We start from the raw sequence: 22,152 nt of genomic DNA, 5'->3' as shown, positions 1-22,152 counted from the left end.
CCGTTCAGGAGCTGACACCAAATGCGCTAGCTGTGGTTCTAATAAGCGCTCTAGGACAATAGACGTGAGAAGAACAAATGAGAGGAATGAACAGACTAAACAATCTCTAAACGTCCGTATCCATGGGAGTGGAAATAGCTGCAACATAAACTCTCAAAAGTAATTGCAGTTGTTCCAGCTGCAAACTTCTCTAGCAGAAACTCCAGCACAGAACCAATCGGGCAGCTGATATGGTCTACTGCATTAGCCAAACACCTCTCAAAAACATTCCATTTGGAAGAGTAGAGGCTCCCCAGCATTACTAATGGTCTCCTGAAACTCTACTGGGAGACCAAGAGGTCACAGCCAATTGTCCTTGTTCGGCCAAAACCATTGCTTTCAAATTTTTGCCCCAGGGTTCCAGATCCTCCCTGGATTTAAGATAGCAAGTCTTCCCTGGTTGGAATCTCCCAAAGGGAGAGATGTGAGACTAGTTCCAAAAATCAAGTCTGGGATGGCAAGAACGGGCCGATCAGCAGGATGCTGAATCCGCACTCTCTCACCGCACACAAAACCCCTGGAATCAACTTGATTGGTGGCATCAAGTAAAGTCTCATTTCCAGCCACAGGTAAGGAAAAACATCTATTGCAAATGTAAACATACATTTTTTTACCTACATACAGGTTGTGATTCAGTGGAGCAGCTGGTCAAAATAAACAGGATAGGATACTGATCCATGTTTCAACAACAAACGTTTTGTGTATCCTGCTTTTATTTCCCTAGATTAGAGAAGCAGTCATCAGTAGAATGACGCATTTGTGGGCCAGGTCAAGTTGTTCACAGCTGGTCACGGAAGTGGGATTCAAATTACTAATGACTTGTTTAGGCTGTAGAGAGTTGATTCTTTATTTTGGGAGACAATAACTTTATGCATGCACTTTCTGCCTAATGACTTTGCAAACCATTTACATTCACATACAGATAAATTAAACTCTGCATGAAAGGCAATACTGGAAGTGGCTTAATAGGGGCACTTTAATGAATCTTTGCAAATCACCTTTCCCAATGATAATTAGGAAGTTTCACTATGAATGTGGCTAAAGTTAACTGTTCTTTAGAGAGCGGCTCAAGAGTGGGGCGGGATCAGCAGAGCTATTTTGCATTTAAAGGAAAATGCTACAAAACAGCTTCCTATGAAAAGAGCTGTTTTTAACAGGGTAAATAAAAGGTGTTTTTTGCACTACCACTGAGAAATTTAACCAGACTACGTTACAGACTTTTCATTAAGACTTTATCATATTGTGGAAAATGGGCATCTGATGACCCCTTTAAAGGGTCCCTGCATTTAGATCCCCACCTCAGCCTTCTTTCGCCAATCCTTCTTACAGAATGACTAACCCAAAATGGATCTAGCAGCGGGTAATTTCTTCTGAGCACTCTGTTCAGTTTAACAAAACATGTAAATTTTCATCCCTCTCAATTGGCAGACGTCATTTTACTGGACTTTTTTGGGGGCGGATGGGACAATGGGGGGATACCAAGTGGACTCTGGCTCAATATGTGGACTTGGCCCTACAGCTGTGTGGACCTCCTGTCATAGTAGGACAGGTAGAGGAGGAAACACCCCCTAAATTTTCCCCATATAGATCTTGGTCCATGGACTCCAGGCATCATGGCTCCCACTGGATCCATCTGCACACAAGGACAAGACTAGTATCCAGTGTGTAAGATTCTCAGCCTATGATCTCAGGCCCGCAAGGCTCAGTGTTCTTAAGATTGCCAGCCACAGCACTCACAAGAGAATCTAAATAATAAGTTCGTAAATGAATATTTTATCCTCCAATGTGTTGTGAAATGCACTTTTGTTTGTGTTTTAGTTCTAAAAGAGAACAATACTTCAATTTACTCAAAGTTTATAAATAGTAATTTTTGTAAACCAAAGTGATTTTCATTTTTTATTTATTAGTTAGAATGGATACAACTCAACATTTTAACAAACTCCAAAATCAGGAATAATCAAAAGTGACTGATCAATCTGTGAAATATTCAAAAGGTTAGCTGATTACTCATTCTAATAATCTATAATTAATCAATATTAACCATCAGACCTGGAAGTACAGGGTCAGAACTTGAACTACTAACTGTAATTTCAGACATGCACACATGTAATTTATGACAGCTAAGAGGAGATAATTGAGTGAATATCTTCCCACATGAATGACAGTGATACTACTTCTCCCCATTGTGGATCCTCTCATGTATTTTCATATATTTTGACCGTTTGAATCTCTTGTCACAATGTGAACACTTAAAAGGTGTTTCTGTAGTGTGGATCTTCATGTGATCATTAAGGGTTTCTTTTAATGTGAAACTTTTTCCACACTGATCACATGTGTGCGGCTTCTCCCCAGTGTGGCTTTTCATATGTTTGAAAAGGCTTCCTTTTTGTGTGAAACTCTTGCCACACTGATCACATGTGTGTGGCCTCTCTCCAGTGTGGACTTTCATGTGTTCTTTAAGGGTTCCTTTTGTTACGAAACTCTTCCCACACTGATCACATTTGTGAAGATTCTCTCCAGTGTGGATATTCATATGTTTATTAAGGTTTCCTTTTGCCCAAAATGCTTTCCACAGTGATCACATGTGTGTAGCTTCTCTACAGTGTGGATAGTCATGTGTCGATTAAGCATTTCTTTTAGTCTGAAGCTCTTCCCACATTGATCGCATGTATATGGTTTCTCTCCAGTGTGGATTCTCTCATGTATTTGCAGATATGTTGACCGTTTGAATCTCTTGTCACAGTGTGAACACTTGTAAGGTGTTTCTGTAGTGTGAACCGTCTGGTGCACTTTCAGTGCGCCATATGTAAAAAATGTCTTCCCACACTTAGAGCAAACATGATCCTTCACACCACTGTGTCTTTTCTGATGTATCTTTAATGCAGTAATCTGACTAAAACTCTTTCCACATAAATAACAAATGTAAGGCTTCTTTGTATGAGCTTTCAAACGGTCCTTTAGGAATGTTCTACTGCTTTGGTCACGGTTTTCTAGTCTCTCTCTAGAATGAGTAAGCAGATGTTTTTTAAAACCACCATATTTTCTGAAACTTTTTCCACACTGATCACATGTGTATGGCTTCTCTGCAGTGTGAAGCCTCATGTGTTCCTTAAGGAGTTGCTTATGTCTGAAACTCTTCCCACACTGATCACATGTGTGTGGCTTCTCTCCAGTGTGGATCCTCATGTGCACATTAAGGGCTCCTTTTTGTGTGAAACTCTTCCCACACTGAACACAAGTGTATGGCTTCTCTCCAGTGTGGGTTTTTAAGTGTGTGTCACGGTATACTTTTTGTGAGAAACTCCTTCCACAATGATCACATGTGTACGGCTTCTCTCCAGTGTGGATCCTTGTGTGTTTGTTAAGAGTAGTTTTTTGTCTGAAGCTCATCCCACACTGATCACATGTGTACGGCTTATCTGCAGTGTGGATCCTTGTGTGTTCGCTAAGAGTAGCTTTTTGTTTGAAGCTCTTCCCACACTTATCACATGTGTACGGCTTCTCTCCAGTGTGGATCCTTGTGTGTTCGTTAAGAATAGCTTTTAGTTTGAAGCTCTTCCCACACTTATCACATGTGTACGTCTTATCTGCAGTGTGGATCCTTGTGTGTTTGTTAAGAGTAGTTTTTTGTCTGAAGCTCTTCCCACACTGATCACATGTGTACGGCTTCTCTGCAGTGTGGATCCTTGTGTGTTTGTTAAGAGTAGTTTTTTGTCTGAAGTTCTTCCCACACTTATCACATGTGTATGGCTTATCTGCAGTGTGGATCCTTGAGTGTTTGTTAAGAGTAGCTTTTAGTCTGAAGCTCTTTCCACACTGACCACATGTGTATGGCTTCTCCCCAGTGTGGATATTCATGTGTTTTGTAAGGTTTCCTTTTTGTGCAAAACTCTTCCCACACTGATCACATTTGTACAGCTTTCCTTCAAGGTGACATTTTATTTTAATATCAGGATTTTGCTTGAATGAGAGACTCTTTTCACACGGAGGCCATATTTTGTCTCTTCTTTTCAGTGAGGATTTCCACGATATCTCTTCAGTTTTGACATGATGGTTTTCTCCCTCTTCAATCAGTTCTTCAATCTCCTTTTTCTGTTCTATCAGGTCTAAAATTGAAGTAAATGACAGCAGTTTAATGAAAAAAAAGTTTTCAGAAAATCTTAAAAGCAAAAAAATAATAAAATAATGTGAAAGAGAAAAGGAGACGTGAAACTTGAGAACGCTGTAGAAAGTAAACATTTAGATGCATTACATTTATTTACAATTTTTGTTTTTAAAACATTACAAGCACAGTTTCTGTAGTGAGAACTATGACTAAATCTTTGCTTAATTTTATTTTACATTTTCAAAATATGGTTCCAAACATTGTGAACCAGATATAGATGAATTGAAAAATGAAACTTTTCAGATAATATTTATTCAGACCTTGTACAGTATGTTGAAAAAGAATAAGGAAAAAGAAAGCTATACTGGTTACTAGGGCTGTGCAACAAAATCAAATGGGCAGCACATGCTTTCAAATGGAGCAGCATTTACAACATAGAGCTATAGTTCACTGACAAGCTACACAAAATCGTGTTCATAATAACCAATTAATCACCATGATTTTGAACGCGATTTTGTGTAGCTTGCCAGTGAACTACGGTTCGGTGTAGTAAATGCCGCTCCATCTGAAAGCACATGCTTTCAGTTTACTTCTAATCACAGGAGCGGCTTTCCTGACGAGATGCACATGAAAATCGCATAGGTTTTTTTTTTTTGCACAGCCCAGTTATATTTGCACACTGGTTACTAATGTAACTGGTTTCCTGACATAAAGCAATGCTCATTTCCGTTAGTTACTAAGGAAGGGAGGAAGAGGAGAGAGAGTTATAACTTGTGCCCTGAAAGGAGATGAAACACCTTAGGCACATAGCTTAGTCTCAGCCTTCCAACTTTACTGTCATTAAGGCCAAACTCGAGGCAGGACTCGTCCACTGAATCAGCCTTGAAGTTGCTCACTCGCTGGACAAAAACCAAAGCCAGTCATCAGTCTTCAGCAAGTGAAAACAAAGGTTGGTTATTTTGGCTAGCTGTGTACCATGGACATACTCCAGCATTTAGCCGTGTAGAAGCCTCCTTTAACTTCAGGTTCCACCTCTGGCTCTTACCGATACTGCTTAACGGTCCGGTACTTTAACGGTATTCTTATCGGTACTTGTGTGTTGTGTTAGGCAGTCAAAAACTTTTCTCTGTCTGCACATAATGCACTTTTGAAAGATGCTTTGACATACTGCTTGTGTTTCTGCCCTTACATGCAAAAATTGTGTTGCACTTATGACATCCAGCGTTGTCTGCATTAACTCTAGTGAAGTCCGCCATCGTCGCTCTTTGTATTAAGCAGGAGTTTTCGTACTGTAAGGGGCTGTTCACATATCGCGTCTAAAAACGTGTGGAAAATGCATGGAAAACACTAGGCACGCCGCTTTCTGATTTATTTTCCCCAAAGCCTTCGGGCACTTGCGCTCCTGAGTAGTCTGCCGTTGCTAAGCAACCATGACCTGCTCTCTCCATGAAGACGCGGAAATTTCAGCAATGGATAAATGGATTTGCAGCACTAAAAACTGCTTGCAGTAGAACTGCTACTAAATTAATTTAAAAATCCACATACAGCTATCAGCTGCTCCTTCATCTTGGCTGAGCTTTCATTGTTGTTACGGAAAAGGTGAGGTCATTCTGAAAATTTGAAATGTTTTTAACTCGATGCGGTGCGGACGCGCCTGGAAAAAACGAGCTCGTCGCACCACGTGCGCATCGCAACCACGTCGCTTCCATTATGAGAAGCGCGCAAAAGACATGATATGTAAACGGCCCCTTATGCGTGTGTGTGCACCGCGCTCATTCTTGTTGTGTGTGTGTGTGTGTGACTGACAGACAGCCTCTGCGGCGCGCATGAGAGATCTCGCAGATTTCACAGACAAAAATCTTAATATCGCAAATTAGAAATGTTTGGTAAGATAAAATGTGCACGATAGCATTATTAAGCAAATCTCTTCGCCATCGTCACTCTTTATTATTACACTGGGAGTTTTCATACTGTTATGCATATGCGTGCGCCGCGCTCATTGTGGTGTGTGTGTGTGACTGACAGACAGCCTCCAAGGAGCGCATGACAGATCTCGCAGATCTCACAGACAAACGTCTTAATATGATCGCACATTAGAAATGTTTGGTGAGATAAAATGTGCACGATAACATTATTAAACAAAAATACATAGTACATTAATGTTTTCCCCTCCAGTACCGAAAGCAGAACCATTACCGTCAGATCTTACTGATACTACGGTTTATCACAATTTAGCCCCGGGGCATTTTAATACCGGGTTTCGGTACACATCCCTAGTAATGACACACAGCTTGTGATGACTTCTAAGGCATCATGAAGTGTTAGACTGGGGTGAGCAGATGCTGATGCTGGCCTGTGTAAATGACAGCTTGTGATGACTGGAGGCAGCAAAAGAATTAGCCATTAATGAAGGAAATGGTGCACCACATGCAATGATTTCTAGCTGTGAAACATTCAGCAAATTCAGCAAAGCCATCTAAAGCAGAACCAATAATTCATATGGAGAGACAGGGGATTCGAGGAGGACCAACTTATTGGCCTTGAGCTTTGTTAAATTCAGTCAAATGTTTAGATGTCAACACCCATAATTCGGCATGGTAGAACTTCAGGCATTTGGAGTTTGAATACCTGCTTACAGACTCCCCCCCCCACCTACTCTCTTCTCGTACACACTTCATGTAAAATCAGTCCTTCTCACTACTCACAAATCAGACTCCAAAAATGGGTGTTTTCCATAGGTTAAGGGGTAGAGTCCTCCACTGTGTCCAACTATTCCTCTTCACAAAAACGATCAATAAAATGTGTCATTATTAGATAAGTCTTTTATGGAACTCTCAAGAGACAAAATTATTTGTTTTCGACAGAGAAAAGCACTAGGGAAACTTGCTGTAGACAAAGAAATGCACATGGTATATGGCCCAGTGTGAAGTCACTCAAACCTGTTCATTCAATCCAGCAACTCCAGTGTTTCTTCAAGACAGAGTAAGGGAACATTAGAGCACAAAGGGTGGATTTGCTTTTCCTTAGAAAAACTGGGCTGTGAAAGAAATGAGGAAAGAAGCATGCTCTTGCAATGAGTGATCCACCTTGAAGTGTCCCATATGAACAGTGCATATGGCACCCAAGAACAGGGTGTTTTCTGGATGAGAACAATCTTGAAATATCCACGCCATTCGACACAAGCATCTGGTCCTATGCAGGTCAGTCAGTGAAGGAAGTAGTGTTCTTAATTTTCTGCTCTTCTCTCCAGAGCATTCCTGTCAGTAATAGTGCAGTTTTTAAACCACAAGGATGTTGTAAGTGATAATACTCTCTATGGAGCATTTGTAAAAGGACAGCAGCAATGCCTGTGACAAGTTGACTCTCCTCAGTGACCTCAGGAAGTACAGTCTCTGTTGTGTTCTTATTTACAAGGTCATTGGCATTGGCAGACCATGCGAGATCCTGAGAGATGCATGTTCCCAAGAATAAATAGGGGCATGCTCTTCCCTTTTCCTTCTAAAATGGAGAGGAGTATCAAGTTTTTATCAGAGCACCAGACAGTGAGTTTTTGGATCTCATCTCTGTAAGCAGACTTGTTATTATGTACCAGTCCCACACCAGAAGTATCATCCGCAAACTTACTAATGATATTGATGTCATGGATTGGTGTGCAGTCATGGGTGTATAAGGTGTACAGCAGGGGGCTTAAAACACCCAGTGCTAAGTGCCAGTTCTGAAGAATGATGGAACCCCATCCTGCCTGACTGGGGTGCTCTTTTAAGATGTCCTTGTTCCATCTGCTTGTGGGATAACTGACAACCAGACTGTGAAGTTTAGTCAATATTCTTCCAGGGATGATGATATTGAATACAGAACTAAACAAAAAGCAAAGGAAAATCAGTGTGCGCTTGGCTTTTTTTTCTTTACAAATCCTCGTTTTGTATTACTAATTCTTGACCTGTTTATGTTTTGCTCTCTCCTCTGTGCTTCCACGTTAATCACTTCCACATTCGTCACCGCGTTTGCCAACGTCCCATGTCATCCATTGGACGCCACTCTCTTGTGTGTGTGTATGACAGTTAGTGGTAGCTAGAGGTTAAGATTTATAAAGTTGTAATTATGGATAGTTTTCAAATGCAACTCGCCTCACTTCAGAAGGACTTACTTCCCAGAGACATGTGGAATTTTATTATGGATGGGAACAATTTTTTGGACTAAAAATTTTGGGCTACCATCCACTCCCATTATAAAGCATGGATTAGTCTGGACATTACTTTATATAAATTAACCATTAGCATTAGTTCTGGCTAGCTCTGATTCTCAGCTGATCACATCTACCTAAAATAATATGACACCTATTGCGGCATCCCTATATAAGCTCTATTCAGTAGTATTCAGCAGCTTTTTAGCTTGCTCAGGAGCAAATTGTGCATCGCTGTTCGCAAATCAAACTGTTGCAGCGTTTCAGAACATCTGAGATCCACATCTAAGATAAGTGAATGCTATTTTAATCCATATAGCCGAGTATAGTGCCTGGTCTTCTGATAATAAAAAAAAATATATATCTGAATCCTAAAATAAGCATTATTTGGTTGAAAATACTGAATATTTTTGATAATACGACAAGCACTCAACATGCCTGATCTGGCTCAGCACCAGCTTAAGCCAAGTTCAGATTGCACGATTTTCAGAGTAGTCGGGTCACTGTTCTTTTCACACTGCGTGACTATCTTGGCCAGCATTCAGTCACTGCTGTGTTCACACTGCACGATGGATCGGCGACAGAAGGTTTCACACTGCATGACTTTACAATAGGAATAAATCACAGACAACTCTGTCTGGCACGCAAACTACATTTCACAACCAAACGTAGTTTGCTATATCACGCTATATCACGCGTGCAAGACTGGAGTTCTCTAGTGAGACTGGGATTATTATTAAAAATGGTAGCCCGCAAGAAGCTTGGAGTAAAAATTGCCTGTGCGCTGATTTGCAGCGAAAACAAGAAAAAGAAAAGAAGATTATGGAGGAAGAAATGGTTGGGGAGACGTGAGGAACAAGGATTGTGTGTTCTTATATCATGCTTGCTGATATTGTGGTCTATAACTCCTCCCCAAACTCCCCGCTGCTCTGTATCTTGCTCTCTCATTGCCTGTCGGTCATCCCCGATGTAGTTTTCAGTCAGAACACTTTTCACAAAGTATGATTTTGATTTGCCGACAGGTCCTGATATTTAGCATGCCAAATATCTCATGGGCATCGGCGACTTGTCGGTTAATGACGTGACACAATGAAAGTTCTAATCACACCAGTGTGATTGTACGCTTCAGGGACCAGCCAAGACTGATCACACCGGTGTTATCGTACGGATTAAAGGGTTAAGCAAGCAACAAAGTTATCTAGTGTACTGGTAAGGATGTTTGTCTATGCTCATGCAGGTCATCTGATTGAGGACGCGTAACACAAGCGCAAATGTTAATGAGAGATGACAAACCTGTACTGTTGACAACTGTTGAGTTGATTAGAGTCATTATATGCTGTTGTTTCTAGAGTTTTAAATGGACGCTGAAGCTTTTAGGCTAGGTAGAATCTGCAATCTTCTATCGTTTGTGTTGGGTAGGGGTTATTATTGCTGGTCTCCCTGCTCATTCATGACAGGCTACATGGATGGGCAGGGAGTTTTTGCCCAGAACAGAACCATCCCGCCAAACCAAAGTTCAGGCTAAGTATCTATTATACTGACGATAGTGGTCCTGACAGAAATTAACACCTATAGTGGCATTCCTATATATGCTCTATTCAGTAGTATTCAGTGGAGCGTGAGAACAGAGCAGACTGGGCATATGCCTAACTCCAGGTTCACACACTCTGTCTGTGAGACTTTTTTTTCGAGCCCATGTTAACGGATCAGAACGTTCACACTGCACGTGGTAAAACATGGGAAGTCGTGGCCTAATGGTTAGAGAGTCGGACTCCCAATCAAAAGGTTGTGAGTTCGAGTCCCGGGCCGGCAGGAATTGTAGGTGGGGGGAGTGCATGTACAGTGCTCTCTCCACCTTCAATACCATGACTTAGGTGTCCTTGAGCAAGGCACCGAACCCCCAACTGCTCCCTGGGCGCCGCAGAATAAATGGCTGCCCACTGCTCCGGGTGTGTGCTCACAATGTGTGTGTGTGTTCACTGCTCTGTGTGTGTGCACTTCGGATGGGTTAAATGCAGAGCACAAATTCTAAGTATGGGTCGCCATACTTGGCTGCATGTTACGTCACTTTTTTCACTTCACTTTCACTTTAAGATGAGAACAGAAAAGGTTATAAATAGAAAGGTGCGAAAAGATATAATATCTTGTGCGTGAGCACAGAAAGAGTTGTGAGTGTACGGGACACAGGTTGAGCGAGACACGTTGTAAGGCAGCGTGTATCTGAGCCTTATACAGTCTATGATCTGAGCATGTGCATCTGCTTTTGTTAACAGGGCAAAGGAAATCTGCGTGCAAGCGGATAGATTCGCGCTCGTGCATTATTTTAATGTGATTTTGAGTTACAATAATGTGCTCTTGTTGCTGGTTCTGAACCGGGTACACGTAACTTACTGTATACACACTGCAGACGGAGTACGTGTGAACCTTGGGCAATAAATATATTGGGCAAAACATATAACACCTGAGGCACCACTACAGTGAGCTTTAAGACCAATGCATGGCAAAAAAAAAAACATCCCTGAACACGGGTTTTATTTTATTTTTTATTAAATTTTTTTGCCATATGTCTAGATTTTGTGTGACATCTTTACTTATTGATTATTTTGACTATTCTGTTCTAAAGACATGTTACAACTTTTTGATTAAGCTCTAAATGGTTTTCTTTTGGAAATATGTTTCAAATTTATACTGTAAAGCATGTCTGTGTGTGTCAAAATCGTGATTAAAATCGAAATCGCAAGATTTATCAAAAAATCGTGATAGGTTTTTTTTGTCCATATCGCACACCCCTATTGCACTTATGATATCTGCCTTGTTCTTTTCTGTTGACCCTATTATTGCTGATCTCCCTGCTCATTCATGACAGGCTGTATGGATGGGCAGGGAGTTTTTGCCCAGAACAGAACCATACCACCAAACCAAAGTATATACTAAGTATCTATCATTCTGACGATAGTGATCCTGACAGAACTCTGATTGTATTCATCTGAAAGAAAAATGTCATCTACATCTAGGATGGCTTCGTGTTGAGTAAATCATGAGGTAATTTTCATCATATTCTTCCATGCTGAATACCTGAGCTCAATGCAATGGAATCTTCAAAACAATGAACCACTGAAACGTGTAACTTCTAGGGCTGTACTAGAATAATCGAATATTCGAATATTCGTTCGGTGGGGTGGCATTCGATTTTCAGTTTTGAGATTCGAATATTCTTTTTTTTTTTTTAACACGTGACTTCCGTCGCGGATTCATTCTGACTCATTCTGACTCATGCTTGAACCGCCCGTTGGCAAACATAGTGATTTATTTAATCTCATACTGAATAGGTACAAAATGCCCAAGACCTCAGCTGTTTGGGAGTAGGCTTGTTGCAATAGTCGGTGTTACCGGTGATACACGGTGTTTAACCCACCTACCGGTCATAGCACTTGACCACCGGCACCGTCCCCATCGTGTTGAAGTTTTAACCTATAGCAATAAAGCACTTAATTCAGTTAGTGACTACGTGCCTTCTTAATTTAGCGTGAGAGGAACGAGCGCCGCAGTAAAGCAGCAGGTGTCCGATTTCATTTATCATTTGAGGAGAGTGAGGCGAGCTAAAGGATGGCGGAAGATCTGGTTTCAAAGCGAAATGCAAAAGCACCTATTTGGAAATATTTTGGATTCAAACCAAATGCCAACAGGGATGTGTTTGATTTTCGTTCGTTACATATTCGATGGTTGTGCGGTGTTTTTTTTTTTTTTTTTAGTTTTTTTGCTGAAAAAGCCAAGGCAGGCACATTATTTAACGAATAGTGAATTTTATATAATTTATATAATATAGTAATATTTTATATAATTTCTTGTTTGATACTTCCACAATGTGTGCAGTGGTTCGTTTTGTTAATAAATGCACTTTAAAGGCGTTTCATATAGTGCTTTTGTTTAGTTTTTGCATGGTGTGTTAAGTTATTATTCATTTTGCAATATGTAATACAAGCGAGAGTCTTATTGTTTTGTGTATTTTTATTAAGAAAAAAATAAATTAACCCATGGTTAATTCAAACAAATGCTACTGAATTGCCGCTAATTAAAGTGAAAGTAAATTGAGACGTGTGCACGTCTGGACGACCGCATTTTCGGCCACCCGAAATCCCCGACACGCAACCCCGGTGACACGGGGATTACCGGTTTTTTCACACGTCGATTAACCGGTGGAAAAAATCTGTCACCGCAACATCCCTATTTGGGAGCACTTTAAATTAAGTGAGGATGACAGGAGAAAGGCAGTGTGTCAAATATGCGATTTGAAACTTGCCTACCATAACAGCACCACAAGTTTGAAAAATCACCTGAGTTCTGTAAGTAGCACGCGGCAAAAAGAAACAAAAAAACAAACTGCTTTTATGCGCTTAATTTGCTATGATAAATAGGCTAATTGCAACATGCTTTCAATAAAAGCATCGCGCATTTTAAAGATTTAAATTAACAAAAAGTCAGAATAAGACAAAATAAATCCCTTATATAGAATAAAACTAATTGTAATAGATATTACATTTTGTGTCATTTTAAAAACAATTCATTTATTCTTATTCAACTGTTTATAAGCATGCTACCGTGTTCTTTATTTATTACAGTTCGTTGAAATCACTGTGTGTTACTAATTTAATTTCTGTTTTGTGATTCATTTGTTTTAAAGAAATGTTGGTTATTAATACCTTATTAAAGTTCTTGCTCTCAACAGACTTTGTGTTTTGTATCACTTGTGCACTGTCCGTTTTCGGAGCATAAACCTGCCCGTGTAATGCGTACCGGAAACTGTTCTAATTAAAAGATTATTAAATGTTTATTAATATTTAAAGAATGTGTGCCACCTGATCATAATGCACCAAATGCAACACTGCACTCCACTGGGTCTGCCGCAACACATTTACGATGCCGAAGAGTGAAACGTGAAGTCGTGAAAGATGATACAAATGCAAACCGACACTATTATTATATATTTAGCCCCACCCACCGAAGCTTCGAATATTCGATATTGATTGCTACCTAAGCTTCGAAGCTCAAAAAATGGCATTCGAAACAGCCCTAGTAACTTCATGTCTTTTCTGGATTTTTCAAAAATACAAAAATGGTGTGCACATCCCAAACAGGACGCAGGTGCAAGACAACTGAATGATATAGACATCAGGCACATGATGAAGACCTGAAGGTCGAAACGTTGCTTGATTAAATTCTTTTGGAGCAGTAATTTTTAGTGTGCAGACATCATACTTCTTTATTTTTCAGTACTTTTAACACTGAATCTGACAAAATGCTTGAAATTTTTTAACCTTATTGAAGAATCAAGAATGTACACCAACCTATTTGTTGTTCAGTATCTTCCTGTTTTATTCTGCTGGGTTCTGGATCCGTCATGTTTTTGACTTTCTTTCTTAAACTTTTGGGAGAGTAGCCGAACTGTAGGTGAATTGCTGTGTGGTTGGAGGAGCAGATCTGTCAAAATGAAAAATAAATCATTTTAATTGATGCTTTCATTATTTCACATACTTAAATCATGTTGTGTTTATCTCAATATCAATATATAAAGTTATTTAATTTGTAATAATTTTTACTCAAATTGTTCTCCCTGGAATACAGGAATTCATAATGTCGAACTTGAGTCTTAAGTGCCAATTTTTCAAAATGGAGATTTATATATATAATCAATAATTTGTACCGATACAATGTTGCCTACCTGGAATCGTACACAAAATGCTCTGCAAGCACTTCACTCTAGAAACATAGATACAATAGAAAACAATAGAAACATAAAACAAGATATTCACATTGGGTCTCTCTGGGTTTCTATGCTCAGGACACTTAAATTCTTAAGTCTCTGCACGTCTAATCTATTTTACCAACAAACATCTTCAGGGAATAAGGTCAGTAAATGTGCGTTCTATGAATGAGAAATTATTATCCTGAAAATGAAACTTCAATTTCTTTGTCTCTGTGAAACATATCATCACTTGAATCACTGGTAAAGCTGGTAGTCTTGCAATTTTATATAAATCTGATTTGCCTGTTTCTGTAATCTATGGGACAAAATGATGTCTTAAAAGGGACGATTCTGAATGGTTGGAAACCCTACTGCAAGGCTAAGTGTTTTCTTTAGAATACACGCACAAACAGAGCTGTAATAGATTTAAACAACACAGGATAACCCTGTAAAATTTTGGTTTAAAGAGCTGTATTTTTTATAACTGTAAAAATAACCTCACCTCAGAAGACTCAAAGCTGTGTGGTGGCGCTAGCAGTGACTTTCTTTTCTTCATCTTCTTCTGCGGTTTTTATCGTCAGTTTACAGGCGAAGTACATTACCGCCATCTACTGGATTAAGTGTGAACTCATTGGGATATCAGATTTTATAACCTACTGCATAAATAAAAAAAAATAAAAAAAAAATATATATATAGTGTGGAAAGTATAGGATGGCTTTTGGCATAATGGGACAAGTGTGTGTACACTGTAAACTGGGTGTGGACACGATAAGGAAAAGAGTGGGAATATTGTGGGCCAAAAGTATGCCTTCTATTTGTCCTAAGTAACATCCCAGTAGAAAATGTGTACCTAGAAGTGATGAGTGGGTCAGATTTTTTTCCAACCCACGTGTCCCGCTTTTATGAAACTATTTGGCCCTGTCCAGCCTGCTCCACAAATACAGTAACATTTCTTTACCCGCCTCGACCCGCAGGTTACCCACGGAGAACGGAGACGACCCGTGCATTGGGGACATCATGCATAGACCTTTGCATTGTAGCCTTATCAAAGAACCTAATAATATATGAAAATATATATTCCAAATATTTAATATATGCTATAGGGAATTGTATGCAACATACATGGATTTAGTTTTTCATTTTGTTTTTAATGACCCGCCCCACAAATAAAGTGCTGATTTCTTTTATGAGACGACCCGCGCATCACTAGTACCTAGGGCCCCAGCAGACCTCATAGTATGCCCAAACTTTGGATGGAAATGTGGACATAAACCTGTGTAGGGCCTTTGTGGCCTTAACAAATAACAATACTTTGTTCCTGCAGAATGCTGCAATATTACTATTAAATCACATGTAGAATAACTGAACATGTTGAAAGTAGAAGTAATAAATTAAGAGTCATAAATGTAAAATACTTTGATTTTAATTTTTACTTTGAAATACTTTTGATTTATTCACAGCCATGTGAACACTGTTCAAAATTTTTTGATCATTAAGTTAAGATGTTTTTGAAAGAAGTCTCTTATGCTCACCCAAACTACATTTTTTTGTTCAGAAATACAAGTAAAGCAGTATCATTATAAAATATAAAAATGTTAAATAACTGTTAATATTTTAAAAAAAGAAGAAAAAAATTGCTATGATGTGTTAAAAAAAAAAAAAGCTTTATTATTTAACAGTTAATGTTAAGTTTTGGTGTTTGATTTAGTTGCCTAGGCTAAATAGTTTACCAGTTAACATAATGTTATTGAAAACTATTATACCAAGCAGCAGACCCACAATTAACATTAGCTTCCCACGTTCAGGCTATATTAAGTTTGTTGGTTGTACAGAAAAAATAAAAATAAATACAGCGTTTCAGTGTTGTACAACATTACATGTTAATGCCACCCTATTAATGTAATGGTAAACTTGCGTGGATCAGCAACATTTACTGTGAGCCGCTCTGAGAAACTTGTTTTGCTTAAAGCCATCTGTAGCTAAAGAGACCTCTGCAATGTAGTCTTCAAGCTACACACACTCATTCAATACACTCCTTTACACACACACACACACACACAAATACACACAAATGTACTTTCTCACTCAAATTCACACAAGTTTTTCTGTTTCTGTTAGAACATTTCAAATATTTTAGAATACCTTTTCTGTAGTATTCTCTTTTGCATTATTAGTAATTGTTCTTACTACACTATTAATGTTTATTTGTCCTCTATACTTTTATGGCTCTCAATAGATTCAGTGGTTGGAGTTGTGTTAATACTCCTTGACAAGTTCTGTTGCTATTTTCTGATTACGTTTCTGGGTACATTTAAAAACAAAACATATTGATAATTTAATAATTGTTGAAAAGCTAAAATGGTGGTTTTCAACTTCCAAATAGTTGTGCAATGATTGAAAAATAAACGTTTGATTGCTGAATATTGTACCCTCATTGAAGTAGCTGTTTAGTAGGGTCATGAATTTGCATTCCATTGCATACCTGGCCCTTAATATATTATAGTACTACGATTAACATTTAAATGATTAATTCATTAGAAAATTGTTGCTACAAATTCAGGTGTCATCACTTTGTTCAGTTGATTGTTTGTCATTAAATCAGTGTTGCTGATGCAAAGTAGGCCATTCGTTAACAAACTCCAAGTAACTAAATTGGGATACAATTATGAGTTATTCACAAACTGTTAAACATTTAATTGTTGGTTAATTTGAAGCTAGCCTTTATCTGGGAGATCACAGGGATATGTGAATAATTAATCTGTTTACTGGTTGCATATGATTTTTTGCATGACTCGGGTGGAGAAAAGCTGTTGCTATCAAACATTGTTTACTTAACTGAGAAAGTGTAATAATGGTGAAGGGATAGATCAAATAGGCCGACTAATGGAAGGTTTGCAGAGAAATTTCATGCTCCATTTTAAAAGTATTATTTTAAATGTATATTTTATAAATTTTTCAAGATGTTTCTTCTTTGCTGAAGATCCATATACTATGCAACTATAATTCAGTCTAATCAACATTATGTAAATCGTTTTTAATGCCAACTTGTCCACTCCGCAGACCAAGTCATACATCTCATTATATTAAACACTCTCTTGTATTTATCCTCCATCCTTTTAACATTCTTTCCATGTAAGTCTACTGTCTAACCACATGGCTAGCTGTAACTACTTTTTCTTTCTAGTTTTAGAGATAGGGGCTGTGTCAGAAATGGCACAACTCCCTAGTATGCAAAAAGCTGTAGGTGACCGAATAAGTATGTTTGAATCATCAGTATTCCATAAAAAGAGTAGACAAAAATTGCAATAATTCTCGCGAGATTTGGACGTACATTCTAATATACCTACATACCAGCTATATAGTAGGAAAAGACTATGTGAAGAAAGAAGTACATTTGAAAACCACAGTATTCATAAAAAATTAGGTCAGAAATCCCTGGATGTCCTATTGTTTCAGCCCAGATTCTGAGGTGTTCATCGATGGACACTCTTTTATGCCAGAAGCCCACGGGAGAGGATACATCATCATTGGACATGAATGAGAACAGCAACAAGGGCATTTACAAATTTATTACAAATCAAAAACTGTCATGGAATGCTCAACAATGCCTCTCTTCTGCGTATTAGGACTGATTTTCCCATTATTCATCTCTGCTCATTATATCCTGTTTAATCTCCTTATCATTGCATTATCACCTGTGTACCCTCAGTTCCCCTCTATCTGGACTGCTCTGCTCATTGTTCATTTGTGAAGTCTTGATCTACTCAAACTCTTTCTCTAGCTTATCTCTCGTGTTTGCTCTTGTGATTTTGACTTGGACTCTGATCTCGTTTTTGAACCTAAGCTGCCAGCCCCTTACCCAGGCCTGTTTTGAGTTAAGATTCTTGGATTTGCCCTTACCTGTGTGCTGCTTTGAGTTATTTATACTGGCCCTGCCTAGTGTTCTTGAGTTCTATGACTGTCTATCTCTTCTGGCTTGCCTGTGTTAATAAAATACTGCAGATGGATCCGACCGCCTCAGCCTCTTCATCACAGAAGACTTCACTGAAACAGGATCCAGCAGATTTCCATCGACTCACCTCCAAGGTATCCTCTCAAGCTAATGTGCTGGCCGCCCATCAGCAACAGCTGGTAAAATTAACAGCTCTCACAGATTAGCCCTATCCCCACCGAGCGTGGCTGAGAATCAAGCTCCGAGTCCAGCTGCACCTGCTCCTGTTCCACCTTCCATGAGTAAACATACAAGCCAGCCTAAATTATCCCTTTTCCGAAAAATTTGATGGCTAACATTCTGCCTGTAAGGGATTTTTGTTGCAGTGCAGCTTGTATTTTGATCAGCAGACATAGTCCTACTCCACTGATGAGAACCGCGTTTTCTTCATATGCTCCCTACTCACCGGCTGGGCTCTGGAATGGGCTACTGCACTCTGGTATGGAGGTAAGCTCTCTTTCCCTTCTTATGATGAGTTTTTAACCCAATTTAGAGAGGTGTTTGAACATTCAGCAGGAGGAAAGGATCCCGAAGAACTACTGCTCATGTTACGCCAGGGTAATTCTACCACAGCGGACTACACTACTACTACTACACACTCTCTTTTCGGACCCTTGCAGCTCAAGCTGGATGGGAGGAGGAACCTCTAAAGCTCCTGTATCGCAAAGGACTCAACCTGGACATCCAGGGAGAGCTGGCATGCTGGGACGACGGTAAATCCTTGAATCAAATTATGGAGCTCGCCATCCGCCTCGACAACTTGATTCGCTCCCGACGCACACCTCTCAGGTACAATTTCTTCGAGTGTGCTTCCTCCAGCACGGGGTCGGAGCCCATGCAGATTGGTTACACGCGCATCTCTACATCGGAGTGGGAGAGGAGATGCCGTAATCATCTCTGCATGTCTTCCTGAGAGGCAGGACATCTGAGGGCTACCTGCCGGGTTAATCAAGCGCTCAAGAATTCTGCTGCAGTGAGTTCTAATCACTCTTCTAAATTATTTTCTGTGGATAGTTCTTTGAAGTTTAACGAACAAACTTTAAATGTAAATGCCTTGATTGATTCTGGATCTGCGGTGAGTTCTAATCACTCTTTTAAATTATTCTCTGTGGATAGTTCTTTGAAGTTTAACAGAAAAGTTTAAATGTAAAGGCCTTGATTGATTCTGGAGCTGCTGGAAATTTTATCGAACTTGCATTTGCCAAAACTCTCCTCACATGTGAGTCTGGTGTGACTGTGGAAGCGCTGGATTGACACCCCCTGGGGTCTGGAGAGGTGCAATACACCACGCAACCCCTCACGCTCCGCTTCGGAACACAGCATTCTGAAACTATCCAATTCTTCAAGATTCACTCGCCCGTGCATTCTATAATCTTGGGGCTTCCATGGCTAGAGTGACATAACCCCCAGATTTCCTGGTCAGACAGGAGAATATCCAGGTGGTCCGCATTCTGTCAGATCAACTGCATGGCTACTGTCCCAGGTACTGAACTCCACAGCGCTTCCCTCAAGGGAATGGATTTTCAGAGAATTCCCCCCGAATACCACGATCTAGCTCTGGCTTTCAGTGAAACCGAAGATTCTCATCTTCCGGCTCACTGTGCTGGTGACTGTGCCATTGAGCTTTTGCCTGGAGCTGTACCTCCACGCGGAAGAGTTTACCCGCAGTCACAACCTGAAACAGAAGCCATGAGGGCGTACATTGACGAACAGCTGGCTAAAGGTTTTATTACTACCTCTACATCTCCGGCTTCCGCCGGATTCTTTTTCGTGAATCAACTATCGTGTTCTTCATGAAGTGACAGTGAAATACCGCTATCCTCTCCCGTTAGTCCCAGCAGCTCTGGAAATTCTCCGTACTGCCCGCTACTTTACCAAGCTGGACTTAAGGAACGCATACAACCTGATTCACATACAGAGTGGTGTCGAGTGGAAAACTGCGTTTTCTACTACATCCGTGCACTACGAATATCGGGTGATGCCTTTCGGCCTCTCAAACAGTCCTTCAGTTTTTCAAGCATTTGTATATTAAATTTTCTGGGACATGTTACATCAGAGAGTTATTGTCTACATTGATGACATTTTGATTTATTCTAATTCCCTGGCTCCCAGAACGGCAAAGCTGATGCCCTGTCCCGACAGTTTGACGGTCCCTGTGAAGAATCTAAGCCTGAACCCATTATTCCCACTACACTAATCGTGGCTCCTGTCCACTGGGACATCATCTCCAAAATCACAGTATCTCTAAGTAATCATCCCGCCCGTCTCTTTGTTCCATCCGGGCTCTGCCACCGTGTGCTTCAGTGGGTTCACTGCACCCCTAGCGCGGGTCATCCTGGTATCGCGGCCACCATACAGTTGGTTTCCAATCGCTTTTGGTGGGTTTCACTCCAGTCTGATGTCATCAAGTTTATTCATCGATGCCCGTTTGTAACACTGTGAAATCCTCTCATCTCAAACCCCCTGGATTATTACAACCTCTGCCAGTACCACAGCGACCCTGGTCGCACATCGCAGTGGACTTTGTTACAGATCTGCCTCCATCCCAGTGGTTTACTACCATCATCTCCATGGTGGACCGCTTCTCTAAGTCCTGTTGTTTTATACCCCTGACCGGCCTGCCCACGTCCTTACAGAAAGCCGAGGCTCTTCTCAACCAAGTGTTTCGTCTCTTTGGTCTGCCCGAAGACATTGTCACTGACCGCGGGCCCCAGTTTACCTCCCGTGTCTGGAGAGAGTTGTGTTCCAAACTCAATATTAATGTTAGTTTAACTTCTGGTTACCATCCCTAGGACAATGGGCAGGTTGAACGTCTAAACCAGGATTTGATTAGATTTCTAAGAACTTATTGCCACCAGAATCAGCAGTACTGGAGTCGCTTTCTGGTCTGGGCGGAGTATGCCCAGAATTCCCTGTTAAAGCCTGCCACTGGTCAAACGCCCATCCTCCCCTCTTCCTCCCAGCAGTAAATCCATGGCTCCGGCACAACGAGGCCACCTGTGATGCTGCTCACATTCACTTGCAGCACGCCATTCGCTGTTACCAGCATTAGGTAGGCACAGGGGTCTCAGATACCGAGCAGGAAACTATCTCCTCATTTTGTCAGGCCATTTAAGATTCTTCATCAGATAGCACCGCTGTCGCCCCCAGGAGAGAGAGGAGCTGAGAGGAGGTCGCTCCTGTGCAGACTCACCCCATTGAGGTGGATGGCGTGGAGGCTTTCCGGGGTGCGTGAGGTTCCGGGCTCCAGAAGTCACAGTGGGGTTTGCAATACATTATCGACTGGGAGGGGTACGGTCCCAAGGAGCACTCCTGGGTCACGTCTCAGGATATCCTGGATCCCATATTAACTGCTACTTTTCACCGAGACCACCCAGATCGACCTGCTCCAAGACCCTGTGGTAGACCCCGCCGTCGGCCAGGTCCTCGCTTCCGAAGCCGCTCGCAGGTTGGGGCTCTGTCCTCAGCTCCCCTTTATCTGGACTGCTCTGCTCATCATTCATTTGTGAAGTCTTGATTTACCCAAACTCTGTCTCTAGCTTATCACTCGTGTTTGCTCTTGTGATTTTGACTTGGACTCTGATCTCGTTTTTGAACCTAAGCTGCCAGCCCCTTACCCAGGCCAGTTTTGAGTTAGGATTCTTGGATTTGCCCTTACCTGTGTGCTGCTTTGAGTTATTTATTCAGGGCAGCAGTGGCTCAGTGGTTCATGTAGGTTGTCTACAAACTGGAAGGTTGTTGGTTCAATCCCTGGCTCCACCTGACCAAGTGTTGAGGTGTCCTTAAGCAAGACACCTAACCCCAGCTGCTCCCGATGAGCTGGATGGTGCCTTGAATGGCTGACGCCACAGTTGGTGTATGAATGAGTAGTGTAAATGGGTGAATGTGAGGCAACTTATAAAGTGCTTTGGATGGCCATGAGGTCTGTTGAAAAGGCTATATAAATGCAGTTCATTTACCGTTTATTTATACTGGCCCTGTCTAGTGTTATTGAGATCTATGACTGTCTATCTCTGCCGGGTTGCCTGTGTTAATAAAATACTCCAGATGGATCTGACTGCCTCAGCCTCTTTGTCACAAAAACAAAGTT

General features: G+C 40.7%; 1 pseudogene; it reads right to left on the bottom strand.

The window, feature by feature from the left end:
• Positions 1 to 1,984: 1,984 nt before the first annotated feature.
• LOC113040439 (gastrula zinc finger protein XlCGF26.1-like) lies at positions 1,985 to 14,613 on the bottom strand (annotated as a pseudogene).
• Between the last annotated feature and the right edge of the window lie 7,539 nt (positions 14,614 to 22,152).

This window comes from Carassius auratus, chromosome 22, assembly GCF_003368295.1.
Source record: "Carassius auratus strain Wakin chromosome 22, ASM336829v1, whole genome shotgun sequence".
Classification (NCBI taxonomy): domain Eukaryota; kingdom Metazoa; phylum Chordata; class Actinopteri; order Cypriniformes; family Cyprinidae; genus Carassius; species Carassius auratus.
This window is presented reverse-complemented; position numbering and strand designations above follow the sequence as displayed.